At 36.5% G+C, this 14,352-nt stretch overlaps 1 long non-coding RNA gene across 1 annotated transcript; it reads left to right on the top strand.

Moving 5' to 3' along the window:
- Positions 1 to 1,456: 1,456 nt before the first annotated feature.
- On the top strand, positions 1,457 to 7,150 carry LOC114074208. The gene is made up of 3 exons (XR_003574654.1): positions 1,457 to 1,517; positions 6,140 to 6,343; positions 6,604 to 7,150. It is a non-coding gene; the product is annotated as an uncharacterized LOC114074208 (long non-coding RNA).
- Positions 7,151 to 14,352: the final 7,202 nt, after the last annotated feature.

Raw genomic sequence — 14,352 nt, 5'->3', positions numbered from 1 at the left:
AATTGATTGGTGACGGAATATGTTTTTTGTCGCGAATAATAGCGGGAAACTTTGTCGCCTTAAATTTCGCTATAAAATTTGAAACAAAGGGTTACAAATTTAATAATATATTTCGACGAAAGTAGTGATGGACAAGCGTTGCTAGAATGTAAAATATATTTTAATGGAATTTAAATTACGTATTGACGGAAATTTCTTTCTCTAAAAATTAATGCAAATAATTATATTTATTTTAGCGACGGATATCAGAATCCGTCGCTAAGTTCATTGCAGTAATTTTACAAAGTAATCATTCATTGAAGGCACAAAAAGAAAATGAAAATTACAATCCCTAAAAAATAGGATTTTATCTCTATGACACGTCCAAAGAGCAACGCAGCAGCTGAGTGAGAGGTAAGAATTCGATTTCTCCCCTCTCCTTTTTTTTTTGATTTCTCTAGATTGCCTATACTTTCGATTGCTCCCGTCTCAGGTTCACGGTAAAATTGCTCTGTCTCCTTCATCCTTTGGAGAAAAGTGAGCTTCTACCTTTGGTAATTTCTCTTTTTTCATATGTTCGGTGAGCTTCTAGTGCGGTGAAGAGGAGGGTTTTGACTTCTATTTGGTGAAAAACTGGGGAAACGAGATGGGGTTATCAGGGAAGAACATTAGTCTTTTGGAAATTTTCTTGGATACGTGACGTTAGGCATATTGATAAACCACATTGTCTACTGAACTCACTCTACCACAACAAAAAATCGTCGGTAAAATCACTTCTGATTGAAGCTCTTCTTTTGGTTCACCACCTAAAATTTGTAAGCAGTATTTTAAAAATAAAATGATAGTTTCTATTGATGTACACAGTATAATATTCTTGTATTCATTTATTGTATGTTCTCTTTAAGCATTGCAGGTAGCTTAGCAAATCTTATACATATAACATAAAAGTTGATAGAAAAAGAGAATTTAAAAATGATAAATAGGTATTGACATGATTTAGCAATTAGATTTTAATGATGAGTACATATCTCAATGATGTTTTAAGAAAAGAGTGTGTGCTCTATGTACTTTAGCATTCACAGTGAGATATGAGATGATATGAATAAGGCGTTCAATGGCTTAACTTAGCTTCTACCATCATTAGCAAAAGAAGAGATTTTTTATTGTTCTTAGTCTCTTCTTATGTATGACATTGTTAGTACAAGTTTCAACACTAGTTGTTTGGTACATTTTTTTCTAAAGGTTTTATGTGTTAGCTATAAAATTTTATCATGATATCGATGAAATGTATGTATTTTCCTTGTGTCTTTTCTATTAGTGTGAATGAGTTAACTATTGTTTTTAATATTTTACATTCTTTCGTTAGTGTTGCTTGTTTGTACTTTGCTCTAATTTCTGATTTTGAATATTTTTCAGATTTATTTTTAGACTCTAACGTTGCTTTCTTCTACTTTGCTTGACGAAATTCTTGATATCTTAAAATAACAGCGACAACAAGTCTCCAAGCTTTTCACTGTCTAGTCACTGCCTGGAGAAAGGTAACGTTTCCTCCGTAATCTTCTCCTCGTCTTCTTCTATTAATGATATGCCTCGCTAGTCTGTTGTTGTATCGATGTTGTTTGTAGATGAGAATTTATCACTTTAATTTGCTATACATGGGTTCTTAATGGATATTCTTGATTCATATTAATGTGAAAGTTGGCGTTTATCGTTTAGTATTTAGTATTGATCCTTATTTGTTCCTTTTTGTTTAAATCTATTTTTGGTGACTACTCTTTGCTATGTCGTAGAATCTCGGTTCTTCTTTTTCATTGTCTGTAAGCCTATGTTTTACATTTCAGTTTTGCTACTATTAGTGATGCTTTCTTTTCAACTGTAATGCTTCAATACCTTTTGTTTGACATCAATTTTGTGGGACTAAGTCTTCCTAGTGAATAAAAATTATTTGTTTTTGCCTAAATGCATGTTTTGTTCTAATTTGATGAATATGAATAAGAGTACCTTCTAGTCCACATTTATTCTTTTTAATGATTTTTTATTATTTTTTAGATTTAAACTTTATTAGGAACATGAATAATCTAGAGCGTGGTTGGATGTATGATAGGTTGGATGGTTGAGGGTCTATAAATTCTAGTTTTGTAATTGGAGTGGGTAAATTTATCCAATTTGCATGTTTGCAATAGAATCGCATGAGCGGCAATAAAGTTAGATGTCCATGTAAGAAATTTCACAAATATAGGTTCACGGATGTTGAAATGATTAAGCATCACCTTTATAAATCTGGATTTGTTGATAACTATTTTATCTAGAAACATCAAGGAGAAAAAATATTATTGGTGAGAGTTCTTGTGATCAAGATTTGAATGGTGGTGCTACACCTGAATTAGGATATGATAATCCATACTGTCAAATGATTTTAGATGCAGATGGTCCTAACTTTCCCAAGGTTCAAGTTGGAAATCTTTTGGAAATACTAAACATGAGTCATATCATCCTTGTGAACCTTCAATGGAGGAAGATCCTAATCCCGAGTCTCAATAATTATATGATTTTCCACAAGCAGCTGATGTAAAATTATATCCCGGTTTCTTCCCTCTCTCAACTCATTGTTGTTTCTCGAATGTTAAATATTAAAATGGAGAACAATTTCACAGAGAGGTTATAACCAACTGATGCAATTGTTGAAAGAGGCTTTACCTGAAGATAACATAGTGCTTGATAGCTACTATCAGACCAAGAAGCTAGTGCGTAGCTTGGTTTTGCTTATTGAAATGATTGATTGTTGTGAATCAGGATGTATGTTGTATTGGGGTGATCATGAACACCTTACATCTTGTATATTTTGTGGACATGATAGATACAAGTGTCGTGTTGGCTCTCTTGAGAGAAAATTGATCCGTTACAAGAAAATGTATTATTTTCCTTTGATTCCTAGATTGCAAAGATTGTATGCATCTCATGCTACAGCTTCCGACATGAGATGTCATCATGAGCATACAAAAGAGGATGGTGTAATGTGTCATCCATCAGACTATGTGGCTTGGAAGCACTTCAATGACACTCATCCTTTTATTGCTCATGAACCAAGAAATGTAAGGTTGGGATTATGTACTGATCGTTTCCAACAATTTAGTCAGTCTGGGAGCAGATACTCTTCGTGACCAGTGATTGTCACACCTTATAATTTACCTCCAGGAATGTGTATCAAAGAGGTTAATATGTTCCTAACAATCATTGTTCCGGGGCCAAACCACCCCAAACATAAAATTGATTTTTTTTGCAGCCTTTAATTAAGAAATTGACTTTGTTGTGGGAGACAGGCATGCAAACATTTGACATCTCAAAAAAGAAAAACTTACAACTAAGGGCATCTTTGATGTGGACAATCAGTGACTTTCCAGCATATTCTATGTTATCAGGATGGAGTACTGCAGGTAAGTTTGCATGTCCCTATTGTATGGAGGAAACAAAATCTTTTAGATTGATCCATTGTAGGAAAACATCTTGGTTGGACTGTCATTGGATGTTTCTTAGCCAACATCACCCATTTAGAAGAGATCGTAAGAACTTTCTTAAAGACAATACTGTCCAAAGATCACCTCCACCCTACAAAACAAGAGAGGAAATATTGAATCAAATTTGTTATTTGGACATAAGAAAGGTAACGGAGTTAGATGCAGAACAAGTCAATCGAAGAGTATGTAAGTCTTGCGAATGGGAAAAGAGAAGCATCTTTTGGGATTTGCCTTATTGGAGTTCTAACATGATTCAACATAATCTTGATGTCATGCATATTGAAAAAAATGTCTTTTATAATGTGTTTAACACCGTTCTTAGTTTTGATGACAAAATCAAAGACAATCCACAATCACGTCAAGATACAGTAAATTTAATAATCGAACTCAATTGGCAAAGGATAGTAATGGAAAATATCCCAACGCTATATATACGATACACAAGGAAGCAAGAGCTATCTTGTTCAGTTGGATGAAAGGCTTAAAGTTTCCAGATGGGTTTGTTTCCAATTTGGGTAAATGTCCAGACAAAAATGCGAAAAGGATATGTGGCATGAAAAGTCATGATTGTCACGTGTTCATGCAACGACTATTGCCTATTGCCTTTCGCGAACTACTTCCTAGTAATGTGTGGCAAGGACTTACAGAATTGAGATTATTTTTCAAATATCTTACTCTACAACTCTACGAGTTGATGACATGGAAATATTAGAGAGAGACATCGCAGAAATCTTGTGCAACTTAATATGTATATTTCCTCCCAAATCCGTTGACTCAATGGAACATCTTCCTATACAACTTCCATATGAAGCAAAGATAGCTGGACCTGTATAATATCGACGGATCCCTTTTGAAAGGTAATGTAAAGTTTTATATAATATTAGTGACTAGTATGCCATATATTTATATCTTCTAATGTAATGGTCCATACATGTTATATATTTTGGTATCTCATAATTCTTAAAAGGATGATTGGAAATAAATCTAGTGTTGAGGGTTCCATTTGTGAAGCATACTTGACGACAGAGTCAACATAAATGTTTTCTCATTATTCTGAACCTCATGTCATGACGCTTAATTATAGTGTAGACCATAATGATGATGGTGGGGATAAAGAAGATATTGAAGGAAATTTATGAATATTCTCCCATCAAGGTCGACTATGGGGAGAATAAAAAAAAGGGATTTATCCCTCGAACAAATAAAGGCTGCCCAAACTTATATCTTACTAAATTGTGAGGAGATTGAGCCGTCTGTGAGGTAACGAAAGTTAATTTTATTTTCATAATAATAGAAAAATATCCTTGAATCACGACTTTTCAATTGAATTTATTTTGTTGTAATGAAGTATGTTCAAGAAACGTTTACAGGAAGAATTTCCAAATCTATCTCAGGGTCAAATAGATGAGAGTATTGAAGAAAATTTCTCTCTATGGTTCATGGAATTTTTGAGTATTGTGAAATAATCTTTTATACAGTAACATGCTTAAATATAGTTTTAAAATTTACTAAGTCTTATATTTTTTAAAAAATAGGTCCAATGCAATCCCATTGAGAATGAATTCTTTCGTAGTCTTTCTCGTAAAACATTAATAGACGCTACATGTTATTTTGTGTATTTTGTGAATGGATACAAATTTCACAAAGAATGTCATGGTAGCACAAGATCAACAATGAATAGGTGGAGTTTGTATCACGATTCAAAGTTTGGTGATTACTATGGACGAATAAAAGAGATATTACAAGTGGAATACCGTGAATCACCTTTAAAGCAAACTGAATTATTCAAATGTGAATGGTTTGACCCAAATCGGGATGTTGGTGTTAAAAGGCACAATAAATACAAATAAGTTGATATTAACAATTGTTGTCGATATAAAAAATATGAACTTTTTAGTATTGCAATGCAAGCAACACAAGTGTGTTATGTACCTTATCCTAGCAAGAAAATGGATAATAATGATTGCGTAGCTGTGCTGAAGGTCAAAACTCAAAATTTTATTGAATTGCCTAATGAGGAAGTGGAAATAGTTTCAAAAGTAAATGTTCCATTTCAAGTTGAAGAAGTTGAAGTCCATGAGATAGATATGATAGCTTCCTTTGATGAACTTCTAGTCTTAAATGATCCAAATGTAGATTTAATTGAAATTGATGAACCCATTGATGATGGACTTTTGCAAGAGAATCATGAAATCCAGATAGTATCCACAGAAGAAGAGTATGAAACTGATGAGGATGAGGATGAGGACGAGGATGAGGAAGAGGAAGAGGAAGCGGAAGAGTTTGAAGAAGACAGTGACAACTGCTTGATCATTTGCTATTGTATTTTCACTATATTTTGTTTGTTTCTGATTTTCAATCGAGGATAATCTGTTGTAGTTTTTGCTTTTCAGTTTAGGATTTAAAAAGAAATAGCGCTTGGATTTTGAACTACATGTGCTTAATTTTTTATTTCAATTACTAATTTTTTCTTTGGGAGACTTATTGTAATGTAAATTTTTGATCATTTCTTTTAATTGAATGACATTACTTGACTGTGATTGTGTCAAGTAAATTAGTTGACAGTGATCATTTCTTATAGAGACAGTTTTCATATTTCATCTTTGTTCCAAATTATCTAACATCAACGCTATATTTGTCTATAGATATGGCTGGAGGCGTAGTTCGTGGAAAATCCTCAGGTTGGAGTAATCCTGTTATTCGTGCAAGCATGCCAACTCTTCCCAAGCCCACTAGATTTTCTCCTAGTAAAGGTGGTACCCCGAGCAATATTGTAACGTCAACTCAGAGTACTATCCCAATCATCTCAAAGACACCTCCAGTTACACCAAATGAGAGTAACCGAACAGGTTAGGGTCTTTCTACCCACAATAATGTTCAGGAGCCTTATCAGAAGCACATTCTTAATGTAATGCTTCTGATATAAGTTCATGATCCCTTCACTGTTGTTACTTTTGTTTTAGATAGTTACTCTTGTTACTCTTGTATCTCCAAGTACTAATTTTTTAAGTGCATCAACAAGCTCTTAATTACAAAGACAATTTTCATATTTAAGCATTATTGTTCCATGTAGCTCGTAACCTAACAACAATGTTTTTTTTGTTTATAGGTATGGTTTGAGGCAGAGGTCGTTGAAAATCCTCAGGTAAGAATAATCCTTCTATTCGTGTCAACATGCAAACTATTCCCAAGCCCACTACAATTTCTCCTCAACAAGGTGGTACCCCCACCAATATTGAAATGTTAACTCAAAGTACTAGCCCAACCATCTCCGAGACACCTCCAGCTACATTAAATGACAGTAACCTAATAGGTCAAGGTCTTTCTACCCGTAGCAATGTTCCAACTGGTCATACAAATATACAGTTGCTGAAGGTGAATCCAACAGTAGCCATCGAAGGACCCTTGTCTTTTTAACTTCTTCAGAGTTAGTCTATTCTTTTAATTTTGTTCCTACTTGTTGTATTGATGACACTTGCTGTCTTTGAATTATGGTTTATGATAGCCCTCCTAATAACCTCTTCTAATTCATACAGACTGGAACCTTCTCAAATATGCTCTAGTTTATATCCAAATCTTTCCAAAATGTGGTTGATCTCAATTGAATCAATTAGTAAGGTGTTTCAAATGATGTAAGAAATGGTTATTTTGGAGAATTTAAGGTATAATTTTTTATCGTAAGTGATTTTAGCAAGTGTATTCACATATATAGATAGGACATTCATGTACTTCTTTCAAAACTTACTTCAAAAAAAGTTCTGCTACGCTGTTTCCATTAGTGAAATCAAAGTCAAAACACACTGGATGGTTAAGGCAACATTAAATTATAGGTATTTTATTTCTAAAAAAAAGGAGGAGTTGGGCCAGGTTACGTACAAGAAGATGTGTTCGAAAGATGGATGGAGCTTCAAGGAAATACAGAGTCTATTAGGAAATCATAAATTAATTCACAAAATAGTTGTGGCGGTAGTGAAATAGCCATTAGGACTCATACTAGTGGCTCTATTTCTATCGGAGAACATCGCATGAAACTTGTGAGTATATATATATATGTTCTACAAACTCTATAACTAACATCTTCTCTTATATGATATACATAAGGTGATTCCTTTTGTATAGGCTATTGAAAAAGGATGAGATCCCACGCCAAGTGAGTTACATCTTCGTGTTCATACACATGGACATGATGGAAAAACATTTGTTGGTTAGCGTTCTCGAGATATCCTTGTAATTCTAAATCTTGGAGGTGTTTCGGTTCTTTCCTACTACATTGTATGGTGCATTTTTTTACTTTATTAAAGTGTATTTATTGCTACTGTTAGGTATAGTTCTAATGATGTTTTAAGATTTTTTGATGCGATTCTAGTATTATTTTGGTGAGAATCTACTGCCACTGTTTTGAGGCTTTTCTGGTGCAATTTTTACAATTTTTTTGGTGTAATTCTAGTGTTATTTTACTGTTACTGTAGCTTCCAAAAGTCACATACTGATGAACTTAGCGCGTGTAGGGGTGGGGTGATGGAAAAGGGGATTTCCCTAAATAGTTATTTGTCATTGTCTGTGTGGTACAAGTCCAAATTAACATATAATTACTGAAAAATGTAGGTGTAGCAAAGAGTCCGATTCCCATTGTTTCATAATGCTAATTGTCACGCCCCGAGCTACCCCCGAGACGCCGACACGGAACCTAGGACCACAAGTGATCTCAAGCTAACCCTGTTGGCATGATCATAACCATATTAAAGAATAATAAATTGATGCGGAAGCTAAATCATAATTTAATTTGAAAAGATGGGGAATACCCATATTCTATAGCTGAGATATATGAAAAACCGAGCAGTTTAATAAAAAGAAATATTAATGCACTATTAAGTTGACACTAACTATATCTGAAAATAGCCTCTAAACTGGACTAGAAATACTGGGACAAGACCCAGCTAAATCTAGCAAAACTTAACCTAAATGACTAAAGACTGAAATGACATTCATGACTGTTGTCCTCAGATAATGAGGACTCACAACTGAATCTACCGAACTGGAGATCGGGAAATCAATCTATGTGTGATCTTGATGATGAGAACCTAAACCTACATCACGATAAGATCTAGCGCATGTATGTGTAAGTACTTGAAAGGTACAGAGCATGTACGATAGAGTAAAGCTGAAATAAAAGATAATTGAACAAGCAAAATAGCAAGTATAATAATCTGACGTGATAAACTGAATTCTGAGTTAGCAGGATGCAAGGACCAATTTATAACATGCTTAAACAGAATACTGAATATACAGATAAATGGTCAATGCAGAGAGTGTGACTGATCTTTGGGAGATACTAATGACCGATAATAAAACCACATGAGCTAAATGTTTAGTCATATGTATACGCCCCATCGAGAATACCCAATATACCCTGCCAAAGGTTTAAAGGCATGCTGGCGTGATCACTAAACTTATTTCCCAAAGAGGGGACTTAACCCCTACTTTTCTAGTAGTTCTGGGACTATTGGGTACGCTAAACCCTAGTCCAACTCGGTATTATGCTACTCCCAATGAATTCTGTAAATTTAGTGTTTATGTGTGAATTTCTGTAAATACTGGATCGCTCAAAACTGAACATGCAAACTGAGAATGCAACACTTAATCTGGTAATTATGCATTTATAACTGAGGCATGTATATCTGAATTATCTTAAATATCTGACCTAGCAAGTGTAATTAAAGAACTAAAAGAAATACAAAGGTACGGTTTTGAAATTCATGTGATAATCTGAGTAGTAACTTGATAATCTGCTTTGGAAAATATATTTAACTAAATCATGAAGTTCTTTCAAAGTTCTACAAACCCTGGGTTTATTTATAATAAGAGAATCAAAAATCTGTCTGAAAACTAGGGACCCAATGGGTGAAAGGAACCCACTAGTAAAATCCCATATACCTGGTGATGAAATCCACGAAAAAACACTTAAGTTTTGGGGCTGGAACTGCTGGAGGTTGTGGCGTTCTTGAACTAGGGTTCTTGATCTTTTTCTCCTCTCTTGCTTCTAATTTTCTATGTTTTGATTTAATGATTTGACTTGGATATGTTTTAATTATATTTCTAGGCTTAAACTGACTAAAAGCTGATGATTTAGGGTCAAAACGACGTAACATAGTATTTAAACAGAGTGGGAAAGGTCAAAAAGAATACTGGAAAAAGTTGTTGTCGGGCCAAACAACGGTCAGGACCTACGGTCCGTCGTCTGCCCGATGCCCCGTCGTTGGGTCTATTGTCAAGGACTTTTCGAAATTACTTTACTATAATAGGCATAACTGTTTACAAGGAGGTCTGCTTTTAGAAAGGTCGGTGGATATGTAAAGATAATTGAATTATCTATTTGTGGGTAGGTCATGGGACACATAATTCATTTTGTACTAATAGTTATTACCATATGAAGTTGACCGACCTGCATTTCCCCTTAACTGTCTTCAAATTTTCCACCTATGGTCAGACCTAAAGACCGTAGGTCAACCTACGGACCGTGATGGTCATCCGTAGCTCTTGTACGAGTGTGGGTGAATGGGGGTCTCGATCAACGGTCACGGACTACAGACCGTCGTCTGACCTATGGACCGTCAGTCCGTTCGTCGTTCAAGACTTAGACAATTTTTCCCGGCTGAATTTTTGGGAGTTTCTGATCCCATCGACGGATGTGCAGGACGGACCGTCGTCTCTCCTATGGAACGTCAATGCCACCGTTGGTTGCACCTGCAAACTTTTCTGAAAAAAACTTATTTTTGGTCTATTTTGGCTATGGGGTTTTACATTATCTCCCTTTTGGGAACATTCCTCCTCGAATGAAGACTAAACTAGCTGAAATAGAGGGAGAGAGCTGCAAACCCCACTACTACACACTGAGAACTGAGTTTTTGACTTAATTGAGTTCCGAGTACATGCAAATACGCAAGAAAATGCAAGTACAAACTGAGGGAACATGATTCTAAGACTGAATTTTTGCACGAACGAATGGAAAAATGAAGAGGAACTATTACCTCAACATGGAGTGGAATCGGAAGGAAAGAGGTGAGGATACTTGTCTTTCATGGCTTCTTTGATTACAAAGTAGCTCCCTCTACAGACTGACTTCTCCACAAAACATTGATTGAAGCGACTTCTTTGTTTCTCAACCTTCTGACCTGACGCTCAGGAATTTCAACTGGTATATCCTCATAAGAAAGACTATATTTCACCGCCACACTCTCCAATAGCACTATAGAGGCTGGATCACCCACACACTTCTTAAAGAGTGAGATGTGGAAGACCGGATGCACTGCTGCTAATTCTGATGGCAACTCTAACTCATATGCCACCTTGCCAACCCTTTTCAATATCTTGTAAGGGCCTAAATATCTAAGGCTGAGCTTCCCTTTCTTTCCAAATCTCATCACCCCTTTCATAGGTGAGACTTTCAGAAAAAACCCAATCATCAACTTGGAACTCTAGTTCCCTTCACCTTACATCTGCATAAGATTTTTGACAACTTTGGGCTGTCTTAAGTCTATCTGTAATGAGTTGCACTTTCTCCATAGCATAAAGGACTGAATCTGGCCCTATCAATGCTGTTTCACCTACTTCAAACAAACCAACAGGAGATCTACATCTATGCCCATATAAAGCTTCATAAGGGGCCATCTGAATGCTAGAATGGTAGTTATTATTGTAGGCAAACTCAATAATAGGAAGGTGATTATCCCAGCTACCTTTGAAGTCGATCACACAAGCTCTCAACATATCCTATAAGGTCTGAAAGGTACGCTCTGCCTGCCCATCCAGCTGTGGATGAAATGTTGTACTAAGGTTAACTTGAGTACCAAGACCTTTCTGAAATGACTTCCAGAAATTAGAGGTAAACTGAGGACCTCTATCTGAGATGATACATAAAGAACCCCATGCAACCTCACAATTTCATTAATGTAAAGTTTGGCATGGTCATCCACTGAATCNGGACCGTCGTCTCTCCTATGGAACGTCAATGCCACCGTTGGTTGCACCTGCAAACTTTTCTGAAAAAAACTTATTTTTGGTCTATTTTGGCTATGGGGTTTTACATTATCTCCCTTTTGGGAACATTCCTCCTCGAATGAAGACTAAACTAGCTGAAATAGAGGGAGAGAGCTGCAAACCCCACTACTACACACTGAGAACTGAGTTTTTGACTTAATTGAGTTCCGAGTACATGCAAATACGCAAGAAAATGCAAGTACAAACTGAGGGAACATGATTCTAAGACTGAATTTTTGCACGAACGAATGGAAAAATGAAGAGGAACTATTACCTCAACATGGAGTGGAATCGGAAGGAAAGAGGTGAGGATACTTGTCTTTCATGGCTTCTTTGATTACAAAGTAGCTCCCTCTACAGACTGACTTCTCCACAAAACATTGATTGAAGCGACTTCTTTGTTTCTCAACCTTCTGACCTGACGCTCAGGAATTTCAACTGGTATATCCTCATAAGAAAGACTATATTTCACCGCCACACTCTCCAATAGCACTATAGAGGCTGGATCACCCACACACTTCTTAAAGAGTGAGATGTGGAAGACCGGATGCACTGCTGCTAATTCTGATGGCAACTCTAACTCATATGCCACCTTGCCAACCCTTTTCAATATCTTGTAAGGGCCTAAATATCTAAGGCTGAGCTTCCCTTTCTTTCCAAATCTCATCACCCCTTTCATAGGTGAGACTTTCAGAAAAAACCCAATCATCAACTTGGAACTCTAGTTCCCTTCACCTTACATCTGCATAAGATTTTTGACAACTTTGGGCTGTCTTAAGTCTATCTGTAATGAGTTGCACTTTCTCCATAGCATAAAGGACTGAATCTGGCCCTATCAATGCTGTTTCACCTACTTCAAACAAACCAACAGGAGATCTACATCTATGCCCATATAAAGCTTCATAAGGGGCCATCTGAATGCTAGAATGGTAGTTATTATTGTAGGCAAACTCAATAATAGGAAGGTGATTATCCCAGCTACCTTTGAAGTCGATCACACAAGCTCTCAACATATCCTATAAGGTCTGAAAGGTACGCTCTGCCTGCCCATCCAGCTGTGGATGAAATGTTGTACTAAGGTTAACTTGAGTACCAAGACCTTTCTGAAATGACTTCCAGAAATTAGAGGTAAACTGAGGACCTCTATCTGAGATGATACATAAAGAACCCCATGCAACCTCACAATTTCATTAATGTAAAGTTTGGCATGGTCATCCACTGAATCTGTAGTCTTGACCGCTAAAAAGCGAGAAGACATAGTCAATCTATCAACGATCACCCAAATGGACTCATGCTGTGTGCGAGTACGAGGCAACCCTGTGATGAAATCCATATTGATCACATCCCACTTCCAAGTAGTAATATCGATCTCTTGAGTCATACCTTCTGGTTTCTGATGTTCTACCTTGACTTGCTGGCAATTGGGGCACTTACTCACAAAATCAGCTATATCCCTCTTCATGCCATTCCACCAACAGACTTCTCGCAGATCGCAGTACATCTTAGGGGCACTTGGATGAATAGAATATATAGAGTTATGGGCTTCTGACAGAATATGTTGTCTCAACTCGCCCACATCAGGAACACACAATCTACGCTTGTAGCGAAGTACACAATCTCCCCCTTGTGAGAAAACCTCTACTCTCTAATTGTGGACTGCATTCTTAAGTTCAAGCAAAATTGGATCACTGTCTTGGTTTCCTTAACGTCCACTACCAAGAAAGATTCTGCCCCATTCTGAACTCTTACAACATTGTATGATATGCTCATATGGCGAACTCCCAAGCAAGAAAGCCTGTGAACATCCTTCACTAGCTCCTACCATTCTTACTCAACATGGGCTACACTACCCATAGATAATCTACTTAGAGAATCTGCTACTACATTCGCCTTACCAGGATGGTAATGCACACTCATATCATAATCCTTAAGGAACTCAAGCCATCTCCTCTGGCGAAGATTCAACAACTTCTGGGTGAAAACATACTGTAGACTCTTATGGTCAGTGAACACATCTACGTGAACACCATCCAAGTAGTTTCTCCAGAGCATGAGTGCAAACACCACTGTTCCAAGCTTGAGGTCATGAGTTGGATAGTTCTTAGCATGAACCTTAAATTGTATAGAGGCATAAGCTATCACCTTACTTCGCTGCATCAACACACAACCTAGGCGAACTCTGGATGCATCACAATAGATCACATAACCATCTGAACACTCTGGTAAAGTCAAGACACGAGTTGTAGTCAATCTAGTTTTCAATTTTGCAAAGCTTTTCTCACAATCATCTAACCATTGAAATTTGACCATCTTCTGAGTCAACCTAGTCAGTGGTGAGGCTATGCATAAAAATCCTTCCACAAACCTTTTGTGATAACCCACTAGACCTAAGAAACTTCTGATATCTGTAGCAGAGGTATGTATGGGCCACTATTTCACTGCTTCTATCTTCTGCGAATCAACTTGGATCCCTTCGCTAGATACAATGTGACCAAGAAAAACAACAGATTGCAACCAGAACTCACATTTACTAAACATAGTGAATAACTAGCTATCCTTGAGTGTCTACATAACTACTCTCAAATGACTTGCATGTTCTTCCTCACTCCTAGAGTAAATGAGGATATCATCAATAAAGACGATAACAAACAAGTCCAAGTACTAATTGAATACTCTGTTCATCAAATCCATGAAAGCTACAGGAGCATTAGTTAGTCCAAATGACATAACTACAAATTCATAATAACCATACCAATTTCTGAATGCTGTTTTCGGAAGGTCACTATCTCTGACTCTAAGCTGATGATAACCCGATCTAAGG

The sequence above is a fragment of the Solanum pennellii genome, chromosome 10 (assembly GCF_001406875.1).
Source record: "Solanum pennellii chromosome 10, SPENNV200".
Classification (NCBI taxonomy): domain Eukaryota; kingdom Viridiplantae; phylum Streptophyta; class Magnoliopsida; order Solanales; family Solanaceae; genus Solanum; species Solanum pennellii.
The sequence above is the reverse complement of the archived record's forward strand: the minus strand, read 5'-3'. Positions and strand labels throughout refer to the sequence as shown.